We start from the raw sequence: 11778 nt of genomic DNA on the forward strand, positions 1-11778 counted from the left end.
TTCATCTGTGCGGCCCCACCCCACCCTGCCACTGACTCACAGCCAATCCCAGCCTTCCCTCCCTACTTCTCATTCCAGCTGTTTCTGCAGGGAGGGTGGGGGGTGGGGGAGTGGGCAGGGCGGGGCTGGTCTCACGTAGCCAATCATCTCTTGCCCCCCTCTTCCCCTGGTTACAACCAATAAAGAAAATAAAAAAGAGAGAGAGAAATAGGAAGGCTGGAAGGAGAAGAGACACATTTGGGCTCAGACTGGAAGAGGAGAGTTGGCAGGAAGGGAGTAGGCAAAAGATATTATTTAAAATTTTCAGTATGAAGAAACACAGACAGGCAGTATGCTTTTCTTTGTGTCTGTTTGAAACTTGATTTTCTATCTAGAGCTGCTTTCCTTTACTTGAAGTAAGTATTCCCCTGAATTCTCTAAGTTAAGATCCACTGTGGCCAGTTTTGTTAGTAGCTTTTCTAGCTGTTCAGAAGCACTTTCGTCATCAAGCCTTTTACTCGCAGCTCTTAATACTAGCAGCTCTGCTCAGGACTGCTGGAAAAGGTGTCCACGCCCGCCGGAGCTGAGACACCCTTGCCCCACTGCTTGGTGATGACCTTCTTAACCTCATTTATTTCTGGGGGGCATGAAACCATTTTCTTCCCCAAGAGGCCCCCAAGCTGATGAAAAAGTGACTGGACAGCCTCAAAGGAGGGAACATGCATGCTGTCATTTGGGTCTCTGGTCTCTTTTAGCTGTTCCTGGAAGATAGCAATGAATACGAAGACATAAAAACAAAATAAGCTCCCAACCAGTGTAGCAACCTGTCTCCTTCCATAGGCAGGCTTTTTGCATCTGCTGTTAAAACAACCAGAAGGGAGTAGAGAGAAGGGAGTAGGTGGAAGAAATCATTGCTTTCAGGAAAAAACCACTCTCCAGGTATGGAGGCCACTTTTACCAGATAGGACTTTTGCCTGGAAGCTGGGTTGTCCTAGGTAGAGGTTATCCTTGAGACCTGAAAGGGCAGGAAGAAAAACTAAAATCAAAGCACATAATAATCGCCAACATTTATTGAGCTCTTGCTGTGTACTAGGCATTACGCTGTGCTAAGCATTTTTATGCATCATTTCATTTAATCTTTATTTCAACTTTAAAAGGCAGGCACTATTAATATACAAATTTTACAGGGAGGTGAAATAACTTGGACAAGATCACTAGCTAGGAGGTAGCAGAGCAGTATGACGTCAAGCTTGCCATGCTCAGTATGATGCCAGATCGCCTCTGTTTTGGAGAAATTCCCAAGTCGGAAATGTGAAATACACAGGTAATTTGCAGGTCTAATTCTAACAATTAGATTAATCCTTTCCCATCTCATTTCCGTCTTGTAGCTATTCATATCTCAATTAACAAGATGACACATGCTTTTCATCTTTTCTCTTCCTGTGATCACGGTTGGGTAGGAAATACGAAGTGCAGTGATCCTGGAGCCAAGACAGAGAAGAAATGGGGCAGGACTCGTGAGGAGGAAGGAGGAAGCCTGGGATAACCAAGTACCCTATCAGCAGCATACGGGTAATAAGCTGACTGAGCATTGAAGGGTGGTGACCTCTCTTGGTGGTGTGTCACTCAAAGATGTTTGATGTCATAGTTGTAACAAAACAGAAACTCCAGCCACATCAGCAGGAGTTCAGTGCAGCTGGAGTTACACCTGTGGATGGAATCACTGCAGTTGATCCAGCTTTGTAGGTGTAGATTTGAACACTTGCTGGAAAAATGAATCTGACTTATGAGCATTAACTTCAAAGATGATAGTGGGCACAGTCTTGTTTGTGAACAAGCAACAGTTTTTCAGTTTATAATAAAATCAGTATAATCAGGAAGGGCTCCTATCTTTTCACAGGCAGAACTAGGGACATAGACAAAATGATTGTTCTGTCCCTCTCTATCCTTTTAGACATCCATCTCTTGTTGAAAATGATGAAATATCTCAGATACCCTGGCATAACAAACACCAATGTACAACACCCAGTTGAAGAAATGAAACATCACAGTTGAAGTTACTTACAAGCTTTTCCCCTCCCTTCCCTCCTACCTCCTCAAAACACACACATACACCCCCGCTGAAAGGAACCACTATCCTGAATTTGATGTTCTTCATTCCCCATATCTTTAAATGTTTTACCCTGGGATCTTTTTTGCTTTGCTTTTTTTGTTTTTGCTTGGAAAAACAAGTTCCTAAAGGTTCCAAGAGAATTGGAAAGGAGGCGTGGACGAGGGGAAAGACAGGCCTTCCAAAATCAGAAACACTTGGAAGACTAAGGCTCCACAGTGGATGTAGGTCATCATACGAGGAGGAAAGTGTCCTTGCCTTTTGTATATGCATTCCTGCTTGATGACCTGACTGTGAAAACTAATTACAGTCCAGTTCACCTGACTCATCTATGGCCTCCCTCCTTCTCCATCCTGTATGCTGTTGTGGTAAAGTCCTCTCCTTGACTGACAGAGGCTAGTGTATGATTTCCTTCCTCAGGACAGGACAACCTCCTACTGAGGCATCTTATTCCCTGACCCAAGAGCATTTTCCTACACACACACACACACACACACACACTACTTCAAAACCAAAATGTACCACTATCATTGGTTAATCTTTCATCTTTTGGTCCCTTATAAAGTTGAGCTCTCTATAAAATAGCTGTAGACCTCCATTCTAACGATTCATGATACTTATTCATTCATATTATAGTCACATCCGGTGTCTTTCTTTTCCTTTTCCTCTCCAAAGGAAAGATGAAGGGACTTTGAACATATGTTGTAGCCATCCTTAAGAAACAAGGGGTGCCTGCTATGTTCATGGTATCGAGCATGATCCTATATGCTGGGTCCGAGTGTTTGTCCAACACTTCAGGGGAAGGGGAGGTTTTATTCCTCAACTGGTAGCAAGAGCTTGCTTTGAAGAGAGAACAGCTAGGGAAGGGAAGGATTCAGATGAGGGTGATGATAATCTGGCTATAACCATGGAATTGATAGGCCATATTAAGACATCAAAGAGAACACCAAGTTCTCACCAAAGTGGTACAAGGGTTAAACCTAAAATTATTAGAGGGGAACTAAAGGGTGTAATTAAGTGGGTTTGGATGAAGAAATTCTGAAATTAGTCATTAAGTAGTTCTTGGTAGTAGATTTTTTTTCTTTCTTTCCTGAGATCAGTGTCTCTTTGGCCCACCTACCATGGAAATTTGAAGGATTCAGCAGTCCTTTGCCTTCTAGTGCTAATGAAAATTTGAGATCTGAGACCACCTATTAGGATCAGAGAGTTTTGTAAGTAATGCCAAATCCTAACATGTTCAAAATTGAGCTCATCTTGTCCCGCCCACCCCAAACATGTCCCCATTTCCCTTTCCCCATGCCAGCTAATTGCATCGCCATAGTCTCACCCAGACTCCGTGCTTCATAGCCATCCTCCCCTATCTCCTGTGAGATTATTCCAGCTCTTCCTCCTCTCTATTCTGCTTCAGGACTCCACTAGTTATGGGATCGTCGACCACTGAAGATGTGAAGAGACTACAGGAAGGTCTTGTTTCACATCTTTCATCTTATAGATGGATTTATAGATTATCTGAGTTGTTGATCCTCTCAGTACTTTGATGCATTTTCATAGCATTCAGGATTAAATTCAAAGTCCCCACGTGACATAGAAAGACCTTCATAAGAAGGCTCTACATGTTTCTCCTCTCACATATTCATCCATATTATTTATTACAGTCACATCTGATGTTTCTGAAACTGCCATGCTTTCATGTTTCTGGGCCTTTGCACATGCCATACCCTCTGCTTGCACCCATTCCTATGATGGCCTCCTGGCTTAGTCTTATCCTTCTTTCAAGTTTCAACTCAAGTACCTCCTTCTTTTGGAATGGAATGGTAGGTGCTGCTTCACTGTAGTCCTAATACAGCATATACATCTCCGAATTTAATCCACTAGGATGTAACTGTCCTTTTTTTCTCCCTGTAAAATTTGAATTCATGAAGAACATCAGATATTTCTGAATAGAACTCCTCTGTTGTATTATAGGTGTTATACAGTAATGCCAAAACTGATGATGAAGTTTTTGGCAGCTGAAGTCCTTTACTAAAGAAAATTGCCCTAAAAACTTCATTTTTGGAGATTGTTTTGGTAGACAAGTCAGTTACTGCCACAATTTTGCTTATTATTTTTTCCATATCTTGTCTTTTGACATACTATTACCCTGTGTCTTCCCATTCCCATCACATTTACAAACCTGCTTTCCTTTGTACCCATTTTCTTCTTCTCTTTTGGTATAACAAAGAAGATGTTTTTCTGATAAAGCCCCATCATCCGTGTGTGCTCTGGATCTCATCTCACAAACTCTATCCTTGCATTCCTCTCTCTTACATCATCTTTTTTTTTTTTAAAGAATTTATTTATTTATGTGACAGAGAGACAGCCAGTGAGAGAGGGAACACAAGCAGGGCGAGTGGGAGAGGAAGAAGCAGGCTCCCGGCGGAGGAGCCTGATATGGGGTTCGATCCCAGAGCACCGGGATCACGCCCTGAGCTGAAGGCAGACGCTTAACAACTGCACCACCCAGGCGCCCCTCTTACATCATCTTTTTAACCTTTCTACTAAAGTAATGCCCATCGGGGGGTTCCTAGGTGACTCAGTTGGTTAAGCGTCTGCCTTCGGCTCAGGTCATGATCTCAGGGACCTGGGATCATGGAGCCCCGTGCTGGGCTCCCTGCTCAGTAGGAAGTCTGCTTTTCCCTCTCCCTCTGCTCCTCCCCCCTGCTTGTGCTCTTTCTCTCGTTCTCTATCAAATAAATAAAATCTTTTTAAAAAGTTACAAAAATAAAAATGCTCATCAGCATTTGAATATACAACACTTAAATGTAATGTTTCTGGAGCCAAACTGTCTGGTTTGATTCTCTGCTTCTTCATGTTAATAAATGCTTTTGACAGGTGGGCTCTGAGATATACTGTTTACTTTTCCTTTTCTACTTATCTTTTTTGTCCTTCCATTCTTGCCCACTGTGTAGGTCTCCTCTCAATACTTTCAAATATAGTAGTATACCATGAGTTTCATCGTGAAGAAACATTTTCCAGAGCATTCTGATTTACTTCCATCTGGATAGGTTTATCTCTAGCCTGTTGCATGGCTGTCATTTTCGTATCTGTCTTCATCATCCTACTGGGAAAAATCCTTCCACCTCTTTCTTTTGTTGGATTAACTGGATCTCATATCTTCCTCTTTCCTGAGTTAGCTCTCTCTCACTTTGGTAGAACATGTTTTCCAGTAGTTTCCTGAGAAAGAGCATAAGATCATACATTTCTGAAGTGTCAATATTCTAGTCACACATTTGATTGATAGTTTGTCAGGGTATAGAATTTTAGATTAATGTCTGCTAGCTTTCAGTGTTGCTATTGCAAAGCCCAAAGCATCTGTGATTCTAAATTTAAGGCTTTCTCTTTGTTTTCCGTATTCTGAGTTTTCATAATGATGTGTTTTCGAGTGAGTGTATATTCTGGGTACTCAGTAAATCCAGTCTGGAAACTCATGACATTCAGTTCTGGGGTATTTTCTTGAATTATTTTCTTCGATGAATTCCTACTATCCATTTCCTCTCTCTCTCTCTTTGTCATTGTTTCTTTGGGAACTTCTGTTATTTGAATGTTACTGGACAACCTCCTGGACCTCAACCTCTTTGTTTTGCTGAGATTTCTTAACATTTATCTACAACTTTCTATTGCATTTTCAATTTCCAAGAATTATCATTTGTTCTCTGGATTTTTATGACATTTTCTCCAGTTTCATTGATGCAAAATCTTCTTATTACTTTAAGAATAGATATGTAAATATAATGTTAGTGTTTCTCTGCCTCTATAGTCTATTTTCTCCAAGTTACTTTTCTTTTCCTGTTTGTTTTGGCTTATGTATTTCTTATTAAAGAATATTATCAGATGTCTGATGATTCTTGGCTAGTCACTCATATTTAAGAATTTGTCAACAAAAAGCTAATTAAATTTTGAGGCACTGCTGGGACTGGTTGACTGTAGACTTTGCTACAGAGTGATCTCATAGGACCATTTGGTTGGAAAATCTTTGACGCCAGGATCTTTAGTATCAAAATGGTCCGTTTGGAATCCTCAGAGAGGAGTTTTCCAAGTTCCTTCCTGGAGGGCATAATTCTGGCAGCTGGCATTCTTGGGGCCCAGTGGCACAGGAAGGTTATTGCTCTCAGCATCTAGTGTATAAAAACATCACTCCATCCCCTTAGCTTTAGTACAGAGATGCTATTTACCCAGAGAGGGGATATAGCAAGCAAGCTCTTAGTTGCTCTGAGTGGGAGAGAAGATCTGAGAGGTCTTACTGTTTCTTACCCAGACTCTTCACCCATCTTCCTGATTTTTTTCCCACCTGTTTCGGGGGTACTAATGCCACCAATTCTTAAATTTTTTATGGGGATCTCCATGGAATAAGTAGGGTTGCTGGCTTAGGATCAGCTTTTTCTTTTCTTTTCCTTTTTTTTTTTTTTTAAGATTTTATTTATTTATTTGACAGAGAGAGGGACAGCCAGCGAGAGAGGGAACACAAGCAGGGGGAGTGGGAGAGGAAGAAGCAGACTTCCCAGCAGAGCAGGGAGCCTGATGTGGGGCTCGATCCCAGGACTCTGGGATCACGCCCTGGGCCGAAAGCAGACACTTAATGACTGAGCCACCCAGGTGCCCCAGGATCAGCTTTTTCAAATCTGCTAGGTCAGTTAATATTCATCCAATTTCTGGCTAGCTTCCAAAATTTGTTGCTATTTTTTATACCACCATCTCTTTGTCTTTTGAGTTTATGCCTTTCAATAAATCTCATAGAGTTACTGTGAAGATTACATGAGATAATATGTGAAAAATCCTCACAACATTGTAAGCACTCAACAAATGCTATTATGATTATTGCCGTCATCACTTCAATAGGTTACTGCAGCAGCTTCCTGCTAACTGGTCCTCCACTTCCATTCTTGCCCCCTTCAATCCATTCTCCACAGAGCAGTTGAAAGAACTTGAGAGAAACATAAACCTGATGCTTTCCTTAATATGCTATAATGTCCTCCCAGTTACCTTAGGATAACTTTATTTTTAATTTTTATTCAATTTTTTATTTTTTAGAGAGAGAGAGAAAGTGTGAGTTGCGGGGAGAGAAAGCTGACTCTATGTACAGCACAGTGGCTGACATAGGGCTCGATCTCACAACCCAGAGATCATGACCTGAGCCACAATCAAGAGTTGGATACTTAAACAACTGAGCCACCCAGGCTCCCAAGGATAACTTTATTCTTAAGTTACATATTGATTCCATTCATTCATATGTTCATTCATCCAAATATGTAACGAATATCCACTATGTTTCCAGTACTTTGTTAGGTGCTGAGAATACAATGGTAATAAGGGAGAACGGTCCCTGCCCTCATGGACAAACTATTTGGGGACACATACAAAATGAAGGCAAATAAAACATGGTGAGTATGTATTCAGGTAAGTGCTTAATATAGCTTATCGATGATGCAAATCTGGATCCTTGCTCACCTCTAAAAACTTCATCTAATGTCCCTCTTGTCCTGTTTATCACATTATGGCCAGACTGGCCTGGAAAATGTTTCATTTCCTCCTGCAATATAGGGTTTGCAAATGCTATACCCCTTACTTGAAATGCTCCTCTTACTCTTCAAATGACTAACTCCTATTCATGCTTCAGGTTTCAACTTAGTCACTTTCTCAAAAAGACCTTCCAGATTCAGCACTTTTAATTAGACTCTCCCCCCCCCATTATTCTCCTCATAACACCTGTATTTCTAATTCTTACTAGCATTGTTTGTGTCCCCCCAACCCATGTATACCCAGCACCTAGGGCAGTTCCTGAAACTTAGCATTCAAATGTGCTTATTGAATGAATGACGATCCTTGTCAAATCCGAAGGCATTTGACAGCACACAAGAAAGAGCTCAATAGGGCTTGTTAAATTAAACCGCTTAGCAATTTATCACAGATAAATTATGACTTTAGCTGCTTCTAGCCAAATCCAAGATCATTTTCTCAGTCTTCATTGTTAGAGATTAAAAGTAAGAAAAATAAGGCTGGATCATAAAGTCTGGATCTAATGGGAAGGGTCACTTTGGCAGAAGGTCAACATAATTCAGAATGTGTTCCATAGTTTTGTTGGTTTAAAACCTTGATCAGTTTACTCCATAATATTCAAGCTCCAAGAGAAGTAATTCAAGCCAATAAAATTCCTAAGAGAAAGACTTATCAATTCCAATGCAAGAGAGTTGGGTCGTAATAGAAGAAAGTTTGGAATTCTAATAGGTGTAATGTCCCATGTACAATTAGGATGAGAAATTTTTTTAAGATTTTATTTTTATTTATTTGACAGAGAGACAGCCAGCGAGAGAGGAAACATAAGCAGGGGGAGTGGGAGAAGAAGAAGCAGGCTCCCAGCGTAGGAGCCCGACGTGGGGCTCGATCCCAGAACGCTGGGATCACGCCCTGAGCCAAAGGCAGACACTTAACGACTGAGCCACCCAGGCACCCCAGGATGAGTAATTTTGTGAAATATCCTATATAATAGACTCTAAAAAATTACTCTTATTCCAGATGAGATTGGGCACGTTCAGGGTGGTATGGCTAGAGACAATTATTCTTATTCCATAAGGGACACGTTTTCTACTTAATTCAATATAAATATCCAACAGAATTGAAACAAATTGCGCCAGAAGTAATCATGGTTACTTGAAAAAGTCCTTCTTCCTTCTGGACTATTTAAAATAAACACTGACAAATTCTTATTACATCCCCCCACCATTGATGACAGAAAAATTGTATTATTACATCATTTTCTTCATACCTGATATTTCCAAGATTTCCCCTCCTCCTTCCCCTTTTTTAAAATACAGATTTTATGGCAGCTGTTTCTTGATTATCATGTGAAAGGTGTTGCTGAGGACTTCCATACCCTGTAACATTGGACTAGGTAATTTAGACAAACTGCCCTTGCTGAAGCTGTGGGGATTTAAAATATAGTGAAGAATTTGAAGAATTGCCAGGCTGGGAACAGGATGAGGATAGAAGTCAGGTATGAGGCACACAACATTTGGGACAACTTTCCCCCTGGAGATATTTCTCTATTCCAGAATGAGTGGCTGAGATCCTCAGCGGTGCTTTTCACAGCTTCCCATAAGCAGGGGATCAGGGATTGGAATCTGGGATCCACCAAGGGGTGGGATGTAGTGAACCAAACTTGCTGTACGTTGGGAACTCAGAGAGCTGCCCTGGAGGAGTGAGCATGAACTCTTTCGACACTAGCTCTGCTGGACTTACTGTTGTGCTGATGTCTCTATGCTCTACTTTATGAGCCAGTTAAGGGATTATTGGAAATAATTTTGTCCATACTTTGTATTTAACTTCAGCATTGACTGAAGTAAGCCTCAGTAAGCTTCAGACTTCAAATTCACAGCTTTCAACCCACTGCAATTCTTCAGTTGCAGGGTTTTAGAACATGGCCGAGTCACTGTGGCACCTGCTCTAAGGTCCTAAGATTCACTAATGAAGCCCATCAGTTGAATGCAGAGAAATGCCATCAAGTAAGATCAGAAAACTCTTCTTGGTGTAGAAGGAATTTTAGAGGACAGAAAGGCAGAGAAGCAGTTAAGAGAGAGGCAGTCACAAAAGCAGAGAAAGGATTTGTTCTAGGCTTGTTGCTCACGAATTCTTGACTTTTTTTTTTTAACTCACACATAGGGAAATCATAACTTTAGTGAGCTTAGGGAAATATGTTCATGATACCCTGGCACTTGATTCCATCAGATAAATACCCTCAAAATTATCTATAAATACAACAGAGACAAAGGCAATCCATGTTAGAACAAATTTTTTAAATAGGAAAAGTATTTGAGATGCTTACGTTTCCATTTTTGAACCTCTCATTTTCGGCTTAGAGATAGAGTAAGATAAGCACAGTATATACTACTGCCAAGCAGGGGGGTCCTGCTCTGCAGCCTCTGTTGGGTTACTAAATAACAGTACAAGTCCCTCCTTTCTAAACACTAATGGGACGGCAAAGAGGAAAAAACAAAACAGAGAAAAATTGTTTTTCCCCTAGGGAAGAAGTTCTTTTTGTAACTTTCTATGTATTTCATAACTAGCCCTTGCAACAAAATTTTCAAGATATCGGGGACCTAATGACTCTTAGCTCTATTTCTCACAACGCAGGAGGCTGTCTCACAAGTTTTTCATTATGTTTTACATGTAAAACCCTTATCCAAACCCCCAATGCAACGTGACTAAGGTAGTATACATTAATACTATTGCTTCCTTTTTTTCTAGATCTTTTAACTATTAAAATGCAACTGTTTCTGTGGCCCAAGTCACATCACTCTGTTGGGATAGACTTCGAGTTAAAATATTATTGCTATTTCTTTCACATCAACTTCAGAGCCAGGTTCTACCTGTGCTGGACTCACATAACAGACTGTTTTAGAACTTCAGGGCAGGGCTTCACATTTATGAATACTCAATCCTGCAATTTTTCAGCCTGTTTAGTTTTGAATTGTCATTCATTGTACTATCAATCTCTTCTGGATACACACACACACACACACACACACACACACACGATTTTATTTATGGGAGAGAGAGAGAGAGCATGAGCAGGGGGGAGTGGCAGGGAGAGGGAGAAGCAAGCTCCCTGCTGAGCAGAGTCCCACGTGGGCTCCATCCCAGGACCCTGGGATCATGGGCTGAGCCTAAGGAAGACGTTTAGCCGACTGAGCCATCCAAGCACCCCTCTTCTGGATTTATATTATCTGTCAATTTAATAACAGTCTTTAAGTAGTGGATGAAAAGGGATTGCATGAGCCCAAGGACATAGGACTGACCTAAGTCATCAGTAGTCTCTGGAAGTTGATATGGACTCATTTAAACAACTGTGGTTATAACGGTTGTTCTCAAACTTTATCATGCATCAGAATCAGAACAGATTGTTGGCCTCATTTATTTCAGATTTCTGAGAATTTGCATTTTTAACAAGTTCCTAGGTAATATGATGAGCATATTTTAAGAAGCATTACTTTACGGGTACTGTTAATTGTTCAACAAGCTGCCATCACACAGCCCATGAGATTCCACACAGACCTTTTAATGAGGTTTTTGGCTTGACTTATTCTTAGGTTGGATTTATGCTGACCACACCCCCCCCCCCCCGAGTGTGTTTTGTGCACAAACTGATTAGATTACATCATGGTTCCACTTCCAGAATTTTTAAGCTTCAATGAGAAGGAAAGGATAAGTAGTTCAAGTTAAGACTTTAAACTCTGGTCAATTCTGGTAACTCCAGTGTTGTTTCAAATAAGATTAGAGTTCTCCCACAGAGATGTTGCAGTATCCAAACAGATCTAAGTTCCCGTAGATCTTAGTCTATTATAAACGGAAAGGTACCATTTAGCCTTCCCACAATTACTCAGCAACAGACATGACTTTATACCTTTCGGGAGCTGACTGCGTACCAGAAAATTTGGAGCCAAGGAAGGAAAATTTCAAATGCCCTGTGGTGTCAAAAAGAAACAATTCAGTTTCTCCTGTCAAAGTCATTAAGATTCCACCTACAGAGTGAGATATGGCAGGTGCTGATACCCTCGTCAAAGCAGTGGTCCATTAGCTTTTGTAATAAACACGTAACTTGAGTGTGGCAGCTGTTCACTGGTCCTCTGTCCTCACCCCAAAATATGCTCAGACAACAA

At 40.9% G+C, this 11778-nt stretch overlaps 1 long non-coding RNA gene across 1 annotated transcript; it reads left to right on the forward strand.

The window, feature by feature from the left end:
- Positions 1-1171: 1171 nt before the first annotated feature.
- Positions 1172-7772, forward strand: LOC123785868 (uncharacterized). Its single transcript, XR_006777797.2, has 3 exons — positions 1172-1303; positions 1440-1551; positions 7401-7772. It is a non-coding gene; the product is annotated as an uncharacterized LOC123785868 (long non-coding RNA).
- Positions 7773-11778: the final 4006 nt, after the last annotated feature.

The sequence above is a fragment of the Ursus americanus genome, chromosome 2 (assembly GCF_024610735.1).
Source record: "Ursus americanus isolate L20-20 chromosome 2, mUrsAme1.1.p, whole genome shotgun sequence".
NCBI classification, from domain to species: domain Eukaryota; kingdom Metazoa; phylum Chordata; class Mammalia; order Carnivora; family Ursidae; genus Ursus; species Ursus americanus.